At 46.1% G+C, this 11,588-nt stretch overlaps 1 long non-coding RNA gene across 1 annotated transcript; it reads right to left on the bottom strand.

The window, feature by feature from the left end:
* Positions 1-6,579: 6,579 nt before the first annotated feature.
* LOC130393670 (uncharacterized) lies at positions 6,580-7,344 on the bottom strand. The gene is made up of 2 exons (XR_008897120.1): positions 6,872-7,344; positions 6,580-6,817 (listed from the first exon to the last, which is right to left on the bottom strand). It is a non-coding gene; the product is annotated as an uncharacterized LOC130393670 (long non-coding RNA).
* Between the last annotated feature and the right edge of the window lie 4,244 nt (positions 7,345-11,588).

Raw genomic sequence — 11,588 nt, 5'->3', positions numbered from 1 at the left:
CTAAACTATTTTGTGTAAAATGAGGACGGTATAGTGATACTGCCAGCAGGGAGCACCAGAGAGCTGAAACGACAGTTCTACATTTCTTAAACTTTCACCCACACGAACACGCGCAAGCACTTCAGATCAATCAAAGACCATGGGAAGACGGCGAAAATACCAGTGGCGTGTTGCGTGGGGATTTCTTTTGAGGAAGCCAAATGAGACAACACCTTTAATCTACATGCTTTTTTGAAGGTGGGGGACAGAAAAGAGTATACGTCGCAAATTGTATCTATTGAATGTAACTACAAGAGCTATTTCAGCGCCAGGTTACCAGGACTTACACGTGCTCGCCCTCTTTCGCGCTCACACACACACACACACACACACACACACACACACACACACACACACACACACACACACACACACACACACACACACACACACACACACACACACCCTACAACAACTTCATTTGATTGACCAATGCAACTTATTCCAGACAGACAATGCACAATTAGACATACAATAACACAAAAAATAATAAACGGACACCTCAGGGAACAGTAATGCCACACCGGGAGGTGGGTAGCCTACTTTACTCACCCTGTTTGTAGATGAAGGCCATTCTCCTGTCTTTCATGGTGGCGAAGAGGTCAATAAGAGACCCAGGGGTTGTTCAGGGTGCATGAATCTTTACGAAAAAGAAGACATGGCCAGCGAAATAGTAGCTGAAGTTCAGCGCTACCAGTCGGTGAGGACACAGTTCTCCTCATTGAAAGTGCGATAACCACTCATCTTTCTCTCCGTGCACGCAGCTGAAGCTTCGGCATTGGCCTGCATGTCAGATTCAATTTTTAGTTGCTGCCCATGTGGCAGTTTGGTTTCATTTTACTAAATACTCTAAATCTCAACCCTCCATAACTGCACTTGCTTATACGATAAAATGATAAAAATGCAAAAGTGCAAATCTCCCGCTATTTGTTTACGTTGACGTTGATGCTTTGATTTGATTGGTGTGAAGCCAAGTGGCTTCCCTTTGCACCCTGCTGACTAATCACAGTAGGGCAGTGTCATGACGGTTGCCTCACCTGATAGGTTAAACCTTCTTATTTTTCTTCACCAAGGGATGCCATCTCGGGCTGGCTTCCTCACCAACACAGTCTCACTCCGAGAACGTCAAATACCGACTGTTGGCAAAGGCCCTTTAGCGTCGGTGACTGACGGGAAAGGTACCCTTTTTATTCGCTCGGTGACGGTAAAGGTACCCTTCGGCGTCTTCTGCATACGGAATGGGGGGTGCCTCACTACGTCTCTAATAGACGATGTGAGCATCTTTCCTATTGGATAGTTTTTTAGGATATTCTTCTGTGAAAATGGCGGACATACTTTTTATCCTGGGTGGAAAATATGATATTTTAGAATAGTTACACCATTAAAAGTGTTTATGTAAACATTTTTAGCGAGAAATGTGCATTTTACTTTCATAATCGTCGTTCGGCGAATGTGAAGGATGTTTGGTTTGATAGATATGACGAAGAATATTTCATCGGGCGATAATGGCCGGCGTACAGGCATCCCGGGCTCACGAAAATAGGTGACACTGTCACGTTATTTAATCTATTGAAACGTGATCAGGTACACGTATTTTCTAAATGTTCGTGTCAAAAAGCACATTTTTCAAACTCATGCATATCAATTGGAAGTATTTGTCGTGATTTGTCACTAAGCACGACTTCCATCTAAGGTTCTGTCCGGGAGCTTTCTCCCTATTGTCCCTTAAGGAGCTCCGTACAGAACATTTATTGTTAAAAATTGTCTGTGATAACTAAGAATATGACAGCTTTTCCAGTCTCACCAATATGCGCACAGATCGCACGGTTTGACACTTTCAAGATGCGTGCAGTAGCCTACATACGCCAAATGACCATTTCGTGTGCATACGATACGCAAAACCCAGCATTAACTACTGTGGAGGGCGGATACGTCCATTTCGCGTGCATATGTGCATATGATACGAAAAACCCAGCATTAACTGAATGGGAGATGCAATATTTTAGGACAGATTCACCATTTAACGTGTTTCTAATGACATTTCTAGCGAGAAATGTACTTTTCCCTTGAATAATCCTCAGTCAGTGAATGTGTATGATCTTTATTAATCTTTATTATCTGAATGGGAAATGCAGCTCACGTGTTTCCTGCTTTTGTGTTATTAAACCGTTACTTTATGTAACTTTTAATGATATCATTTTGTTAGAAACACGTACGTTTTCGTGAACACTGGATTACGTCGCATTTCAACATAAAATAGCGTGTTATACACACACACACACACACACACACACACACACACACACACACACACACACACACACACACACACACACACACACACACACACACACTGCATTTCGCTGCCAAATAAATAAATACTAAGGCAGAATAAAGAATAAATTAATTCATTATCATTCAACTTCAACATGCGTTATTACAGTATAGTGGTGGAGGGATGACGTGTGTTGGCCAACCCGGAAGTGAGCGTCGCCCTGGGTTCCCTTGACAAAAAGCCAACGGGTTTTTCCATTTGATTTTGGATTATTGCAGAAAAATTAGCATCTTTGAAGCACCTCCTCAAAAACTGAAAATAAATAAAAATAACTGTGCTCCAAAGAAAGAAATGTAAACCAATGCATTCCGAATGGGAGTGTTTCTCCGATTTTTCCATGCTACACAGAACGAAATGTAAACCCATGCAAATAAAGACTTCATGGTCATAATCATTTAAATATCATTAATCTCCTGAGGGTGGTATTCTATTTTTTTCAACGGGGCTGAATCCAGTCACTTGACCGTCATGGTTGCTATGGTGGTTGCTATCCACCAGCCCCTCTAATCCTTACGTGGCTCTAAAAACCACGCGGAAAATGAGCTGCCGTAATTTGTGTTGTTGTTGTCGTAAACTAGTGTCCGATGGTTAAAAAATAGACGGATATTCCAAGGTATCCTTAAAAGGCAGCTTGGATGTTTTTATTTTCTGCAGTTTAGACTTCTTCTATAACCTATTTTTGAAAGCAAAACACCAAGCTAGCTCATTGATTTAACGAGGCAGGGTTATTTGAAACAATTTATTAAATAAATATTTATGAGAGGTCATTCCTTCTCCTGAGTTTTCTTCCTATTTATGTCTAGTGTACAACCCTACTGTCAAAGGGGGTCTCAAAGGACGCATACGCTTCAACCTGTGGCTCCAGCCCTACAGGAAATGACCCAGCAAGTGCTCCATCTCGTTGCACCTGCACCCAGCGGCTCGCTTGCAAGATTTTGGCCTGAAGTTCTTCCCAGACCTACACCCTAGCCATCCAACACGCATATCTTAGAATCAGGCTTCTCTTTAATAATGACGAAAAGCTATTAGAGAAATACACATTCACTTTTTGTTATCTCATAAGCGGCGTGGTGCCGGCTCCTTTTGACCTTTTGACCCCAGACTTCAAAAACGTGGCCACAGGCCAGCTGTGACTACACACCTTAAGCCACAAATGTACACCTCCATCCCACAAAAAAATGGGGACTAGAAACTAACCTCTGTCTTATGTTTATTTACCGTACTGTGGGAGGTCACGCCCCTTTTCCGGCCTTTTCGAGATAGCTAGGGATGCTAAAATGTTTACACACATTTCCCGGGGCCCCGAGAACGACATATCCGAGATTTGGAGTTCTAGCCCTTAGAGAAAAAAAGTTTTCCCAAATGGACTGTAATTTGGACAAAGCCCCTCAGATGTGTTACCTGCAAGACCTAATGGTTCAGAATGTGGTGGAAAAAACAGTTTTTGAGATAGGAAGGTCCTACCGCCCTGAAATTTGAATACCTTATTCTAAGGCCTAACTGGGATCCCCACACCGAAACTTGGCCCGGTCGGACCCCGAGGGCCGGTATGGGGGGCCCTTCCTGCCCTAAACTTGGCCCAGTCGGACCTTGAGTGCCGGAAGGGGGGGCCTGGACTTTCATAATCCTCGCTTGGTGACTGTAAAGGATGTTTGGTCGGATGTTATGACGAAGAATCATAATGTGAATGTGAATATTCTATAAATGTCTTGATATCATCTTTCGTCTCAACACTTCTGCTGCAGCCACTTAAAGTCTCACTCCGAGAACCTTAAAATATGAATCAATTCATTAGAAGTATGAAAATATCTTCCCGGTTACGTAACGGGGCAAACAAGGTGTCCTTTGACATCTACGTTTCGAGGCGATTGCAACAGTGCCACACATGATCATATTTGAATATGTTTCGGGGTAGTAATTAGCTGTCGATTTTGGAGGCCTTTATCAATAATGACCAGCTATAGATTTGCTTCCCGATGGAGATTTTTGACAAATTACATGTTATTTAGCATCTACACGTTAAGCTGAGTCCAATGAGATCAAGCTCGCCCTCTTGCTACACCGAGATCATGTCCTAGACCTAGGTGTACCATGTAAAATACATGTTACCATTTTCTAGAGTGTCATGCTTGGTGTCATTGGACTCAACTCAACGTGTAGAGGCTAAATAACATGTCATTTGTCACAAATTTCTATCGGGAAGCAAATCAATAGCTGCTCATTATTGATTAAGGCCTCCAATTTCGACAGCTAATTACTACCATTAAACATGTTCGAATATGCTCATGTGTGGCACCGTTGCAATCGCCTGGAAGCGTAGATGTTGAAGGACACCTTGTTCTCCCTCTTTACATGCTTTTGATTGACTAATGAATTGATTCAGCTATTCCCCCAGAAGTCTGGGGTCAAAAGGTCAAAAGGAGCCGGCACCACGCCGCTTATGAGTCAAAAGTTAATGTGTATTTCTCTCATACATTTTGTCATTATTAAAGAGAGGCCTGATTCTCAGATATGCAGGTTGGATGGCTACGGTGTAGGTCTGGGAATAACTTCAGGCCAAAATCTTGCAAGCGAGCCGCTGGGTGCAGGTGCAACGAGATGGAGCACTTGCTGAGTCATTTCCTGTAGGACCGGAGCCACAGGTTGAAGCGTATGCGTCCTTTGAGACCCCCTTTGATATATAAGAGACCTCAAAGTAAAGCTTACTTAAATGTCGTCGACCCAGTCACCTATTGCATCACTTCCTTTAGGGCTTCGGCCTCCTAATTGATCACTGTAGTATAATTGAATGCCCTCTTTCATATATATGATACCTCCACCACTGGGACGTGGCAACAATTCTCCAAATCCATATGGGGAGGGGGGGGGGTGATGCTCGTGGACAGTAGGGTTGTACACTAGACATAAATAGGAAGAAAACTCAGGAGAAGGAATGACCTCTCATAAATATTTATTTAATAAATTGTTTCAAATAACCCTGCCTCGTTAAATCAATGAGCTAGCTTGGTGTTTTGCTTTCAAAAATAGGTTATAGAAGAAGTCTAAACTGCAGAAAATAAAAACATCCAAGCTGCCTTTTAAGGATACCTTGGAATATCCGTCTATTTTTTAACCATCGGACACTAGTTTACGACAACAACAACACAAATTACGGCAGCTCATTTGCCGCGTGGTTTTTAGAGCCACGTAAGGATTAGAGGGGCTGGTGGATAGCAACCACCATAGCAACCATGACGGTCAAGTGACTGGATTCAGCCCCGTTGAAAAAAATAGAATACCACCCTCAGGAGATTAATGATATTTAAATGATTATGACCATGAAGTCTTTATTTGCATGGGTTTACATTTCGTTCTGTGTAGCATGGAAAAATCGGAGAAACACTCCCATTCGGAATGCATTGGTTTACATTTCTTTCTTTGGAGCACAGTTATTTTTATTTATTTTCAGTTTTTGAGGAGGTGCTTCAAAGATGCTAATTTTTCTGCAATAATCCAAAATCAAATGGAAAAACCCGTTGGCTTTTTGTCAAGGGAACCCAGGGCGACGCTCACTTCCGGGTTGGCCAACACACGTCATCCCTCCACCACTATACTGTAATAACGCATGTTGAAGTTGAATGATAATGAATTAATTTATTCTTTATTCTGCCTTAGTATTTATTTATTTGGCAGCGAAATGCAGTGTGTGTGTGTGTGTGTGTGTGTGTGTGTGTGTGTGTGTGTGTGTGTGTGTGTGTGTGTGTGTGTGTGTGTGTGTGTATAACACGCTATTTTATGTTGAAATGCGACGTAATCCAGTGTTCACGAAAACGTACGTGTTTCTAACAAAATGATATCATTAAAAGTTACATAAAGTAACGGTTTAATAACACAAAAGCAGGAAACACGTGAGCTGCATTTCCCATTCAGATAATAAAGATTAATAAAGATCATACACATTCACTGACTGAGGATTATTCAAGGGAAAAGTACATTTCTCGCTAGAAATGTCATTAGAAACACGTTAAATGGTGAATCTGTCCTAAAATATTGCATCTCCCATTCAGTTAATGCTGGGTTTTTCGTATCATATGCACATATGCACGCGAAATGGACGTATCCGCCCTCCACAGTAGTTAATGCTGGGTTTTGCGTATCGTATGCACACGAAATGGTCATTTGGCGTATGTAGGCTACTGCACGCATCTTGAAAGTGTCAAACCGTGCGATCTGTGCGCATATTGGTGAGACTGGAAAAGCTGTCATATTCTTAGTTATCACAGACAATTTTTAACAATAAATGTTCTGTACGGAGCTCCTTAAGGGACAATAGGGAGAAAGCTCCCGGACAGAACCTTAGATGGAAGTCGTGCTTAGTGACAAATCACGACAAATACTTCCAATTGATATGCATGAGTTTGAAAAATGTGCTTTTTGACACGAACATTTAGAAAATACGTGTACCTGATCACGTTTCAAATGTGCTTTTTGACACGAACATTTAGAAAATACGTGTACCTGATCACGTTTCAATAGATTAAATAACGTGACAGTGTCACCTATTTTCGTGAGCCCGGGATGCCTGTACGCCGGCCATTATCGCCCGATGAAATATTCTTCGTCATATCTATCAACCCAAACATCCTTCACATTCGCCGAACGACGATTATGAAAGTAAAATGCACATTTCTCGCTAAAAATGTTTACATAAACACTTTTAATGGTGTAACTATTCTAAAATATCATATTTTCCACCCAGGATAAAAAGTATGTCCGCCATTTTCACAGAAGAATATCCTAAAAAACTATCCAATAGGAAAGATGCTCACATCGTCTATTAGAGACGTAGTGAGGCACCCCCCATTCCGTATGCAGAAGACGCCGAAGGGTACCTTTACCGTCACCGAGCGAATAAAAAGGGTACCTTTCCCGTCAGTCACCGACGCTAAAGGGCCTTTGCCAACAGTCGGTATTTGACGTTCTCGGAGTGAGACTGTGTTGCAACGTCCGTGAGGAAGCCAGCCCGAGATGGCATCCCTTGGTGAAGAAAAATAAGAAGGTTTAACCTATCAGGTGAGGCAACCGTCATGACACTGCCCTACTGTGATTAGTCAGCAGGGTGCAAAGGGAAGCCACTTGGCTTCACACCAATCAAATCAAAGCATCAACGTCAACGTAAACAAATAGCGGGAGATTTGCACTTTTATCATTTTATCGTATATGCAAGTGCAGTTATGGAGGGTTGAGATTTAGAGTATTTAGTAAAATGAAACCAAACTGCCACATGGGCAGCAACTAAAAATTGAATCTGACATGCAGGCCAATGCCGAAGCTTCAGCTGCGTGCACGGAGAGAAAGATGAGTGGTTATCGCACTTTCAATGAGGAGAACTGTGTCCTCACCGACTGGTAGCGCTGAACTTCAGCTACTATTTCGCTGGCCATGTCTTCTTTTTCGTAAAGATTCATGCACCCTGAACAACCCCTGGGTCTCTTATTGACCTCTTCGCCACCATGAAAGACAGGAGAATGGCCTTCATCTACATACAGGGTGAGTAAAGTAGGCTACCCACCTCCCGGTGTGGCATTACTGTTCCCTGAGGTGTCCGTTTATTATTTTTTGTGTTATTGTATGTCTAATTGTGCATTGTCTGTCTGGAATAAGTTGCATTGGTCAATCAAATGAAGTTGTTGTTGTGTGTGTGTGTGTGTGTGTGTGTGTGTGTGTGTGTGTGTGTGTGTGTGTGTGTGTGTGTGTGTGTGTGTGTGTGTGTGTGTGTGTGTGTGTGTGTGTGTGTGTGTGTGTGTGAGCGCGAAAGAGGGCGAGCACGTGTAAGTCCTGGTAACCAGGCGCTGAAATAGCTCTTGTAGTTACATTCAATAGATACAATTTGCGACGTATACTCTTTTCTGTCCCCCACCTTCAAAAAAGCATGTAGATTAAAGGTGTTGTCTCATTTGGCTTCCTCAAAAGAAATCCCCACGCAACACGCCACTGGTATTTTCGCCGTCTTCCCATGGTCTTTGATTGATCTGAAGTGCTTGCGCGCGTTCGTGTGGGTGAAAGTTTAAGAAATGTAGAACTGTCGTTTCAGCTCTCTGGTGCTATGCACGCGAAATGGACGTATCCGCCCTCCACAGTACTCTAAATCCTTACGTGCTACTCTAATTTATACAGTAGCACGTAAGGAGTGAGAAAGCTGCTGAGGTCCGACGTTACACTGTTACAAAAACAATCACTAGTTCAATAGAGACGGCAGTAAATTATTCAGTAGGAATCCTTATCCATGTAAACGATTATTATGACATCTGAATTAATTAATTATCTGCAATACACTGCGTGTGTGTGTGTGTGTGTGTGTGTGTGTGTGTGTGTGTGTGTGTGTGTGTGTGTGTGTGTGTGTGTGTGTGTGTGTGTGTGTGTGTGTGTGTGTGTGTGTGTGTGATGTTAAATGTTTGTACCAAGGTTAATGGTTAAAGTGTCGGAGAATTCTTTTATGTTTTTTAGACATCCAATAAAAACATTAATATTAACAGTTTTGGTTATTCTTTGGTGCTGTGTTGAGGTCATTTCTTCCACATTTTCTCGTCTCATTGAGAATTTCAAAATGTGCGAAACCAGCTGAACTTCAGCTACTATTTCGCTGGCCATGTCTTCTTTTTCGTAAAGATTCATGCACCCTGAACAACCCCTGGGTCTCTTATTGACCTCTTCGCCACCGTGAAAGACAGGAGAATGGCCTTCATCTACAAACAGGGTGAGTAAAGTAGGCTACCCACCTCCCGGTGTGGCATTACTGTTCCCTGAGGTGTCCGTTTATTATTTTTTGTGTTATTGTATGTCTAATTGTGCATTGTCTGTCTGGAATAAGTTGCATTGGTCAATCAAATGAAGTTGTTGTAGGGTGTGTGTGTGTGTGTGTGTGTGTGTGTGTGTGTGTGTGTGTGTGTGTGTGTGTGTGTGTGTGTGTGTGTGTGTGTGTGTGTGTGTGTGTGTGTGTGTGTGTGTGTGTGTGTGTGTGTGTTGTGGCAACCCCCTTCGTCGGCGGCGGGGATTCTGGAATTAATGAAAGAAGCAGGGTTGCGGTGCAACAGGTTTTATTGTAAAACCAGTCACGAAAAGGGAAATCATATAAACTAAGGTTCTTCCGTAATCGGGAATAAGGGCACGGGACCTCCTGGTCCAGACCGTCCAGCCCTTCCTCGGGGTCGGCGGGGAAACAGCTCCCGACGCCTCCGGCTTACTCCTGGTGGGGAAAACGTTTCGTTAAAGCACGCCGGTTCCACAGCACGTCTCTTCCTCGTCAGCCCTCTCCCCTGTCTGCCACGTGCCCAGCCCTTAAAGCCCCTCTGTCCTGGTTCCCCAGGTGCCCCCAATGTTCTTGATTCCCTGGGCCCGGTTGATGTTCCCTCTAGCGCAGCTGGGTGGAGGGGGAGGTATCTCCCTTCCACCACCCGACCACGGGGCCGGTGCTGCGGCGGCTGGCCCCTGGTCAATGGCGTGGGGTTGCCACACACCCCCATCCTCAGCAGCAAGCCGGGGGTTCCTCCTGTTAGCCCTAGGCAGGCGTCCCTTCGGGACAGTGCGTCTGCGTTACCGTGGGCCCTTCCGGGTCGATGGACCACCTGGAAGCGGTAGTCTTGCAGGGCCAGGAACCAGCGCGTCACCCTGGCGTTGGTGTCCTTGGCCGTGGCCATCCACTTTAGGGGGGCGTGGTCGGTGACCAGGCTAAAGTTCCGACCGAGGAGGTAGTAACGGAGCTTTTCTAGGGTCCACTTGATTGCCAGCGCCTCCTTTTCCACCGTTGAGTAGGCCCTTTCGCTGGCCAGGAGCTTCCGGCTGATGAAGGTCACCGGATGTTCCTCTCCTGACCGGACCTGAGATAGAACGGCTCCCAGCCCCACCTCAGACGCGTCCGTGTGTACCACGAAGGGGAGGCTGAAGTCCGGGGTGATGAGCACGGGCTCGGTGCAGAGAGCCTGCCGTAGGTGGGAGAAGGCTTCCTCAACCTCCTCCGTCCACTTCACTCGGTCGGGTAGAGTCTTCCGGGTTAGCTCGTTGAGGGGGCTGGCCAGTGTTGCGAACGCAGGGATGAACCTCTGATAGTAACCGACTAGTCCCAGGAAGGACTTCACCTGTTTCTTGGTGGTTGGCCTGGGCCAGGTCCGGATGGCTTGCACTTTTTCGTCCTGGGGTCTCACACAGCCCCTCCCGACTTGATAGCCCAGGTAGGAGGCCTCCTCCAGGCCCAGGCGACACTTCTGGGGGTTGGCCGTGAGGCCGGCGGTTCGAAGCGCCCCCAGGACGGCTCGGAGGTGGTGGAGATGGAGGGTCCAGGTGCTGCTGTGTATTACGATGTCGTCTATATACGCGGCGGCGTATTCTCTGTGGGCCCGTAGGATCCGGTCCATCATCCTTTGAAAGGTTGCGGGTGCCCCATGCACCCCGAACGGGAGGACGGTGTATTGGTATAGCCCGTCTGGTGTGGCGAACGCCGTCTTCTCCCGGGACCGCTTGGTGAGGGGGACCTGCCAGTATCCCTTCGTGAGGTCTAGGGTGGATATGAACCGGGCCGGGCCCAGTTGCTCTATTAACTCGTCCACCCGTGGCATAGGGTAGGCGTCGAAGACAGACGCTTCGTTCAGTTTGCGAAAGTCATTGCAGAACCGGTAGGTCCCGTCTGGTTTGGGTACCAGAACCACCGGGCTGGACCACGCGCTATGGGACTCCTCTATGACCCCCATCTGCAGCATGCGGGCGACCTCTGTTCTGATGACGGCGCGCCGTGCTTCCGGGATGCGGTAGGGCCGGAGGCGGACTCTGACTCCCGGTTCTGTCCGGATGTCGTGGCTGACGGTTGTGGTCCTGCCGGGTCGCTCTGAGAAGACATCTAGATGTTGGAGCACCATGTCCCGCATGTCCTGTGTCTGGCTCGGGCTCAGCAGCTCCCCCACTGGGACCTCTGGAGGGGGCAGTCGAGCGGCCAGCGTCAGGAGAGTTGGATCCCGCGGAGTGGTCAGTGGTTGCCACCGCTTCAGCAGGTTGATGTGGTACAGCTGGGTGGTCTTGCGTCTCCCCGGTTGCCGTACCCGGTAATTGACCTCGCCCACCCGGTCGATGATCTCATAGGGTCCCTGCCACTTGGCCAGGAACTTGCACTCAGAGGTCGGGATGAGGACGAGGACCTGGTCGCCCGGGTCGAAGGTGCGCAGCTGGGCCCCCCGGTTGTACACCC

This window comes from Gadus chalcogrammus, chromosome 12 (genome assembly GCF_026213295.1).
Source record: "Gadus chalcogrammus isolate NIFS_2021 chromosome 12, NIFS_Gcha_1.0, whole genome shotgun sequence".
Taxonomy (NCBI): Eukaryota; Metazoa; Chordata; class Actinopteri; order Gadiformes; family Gadidae; genus Gadus; species Gadus chalcogrammus.
Note: the sequence above shows the minus strand (reverse complement) of the source record. Positions and strands in the feature narration are given on the sequence as shown.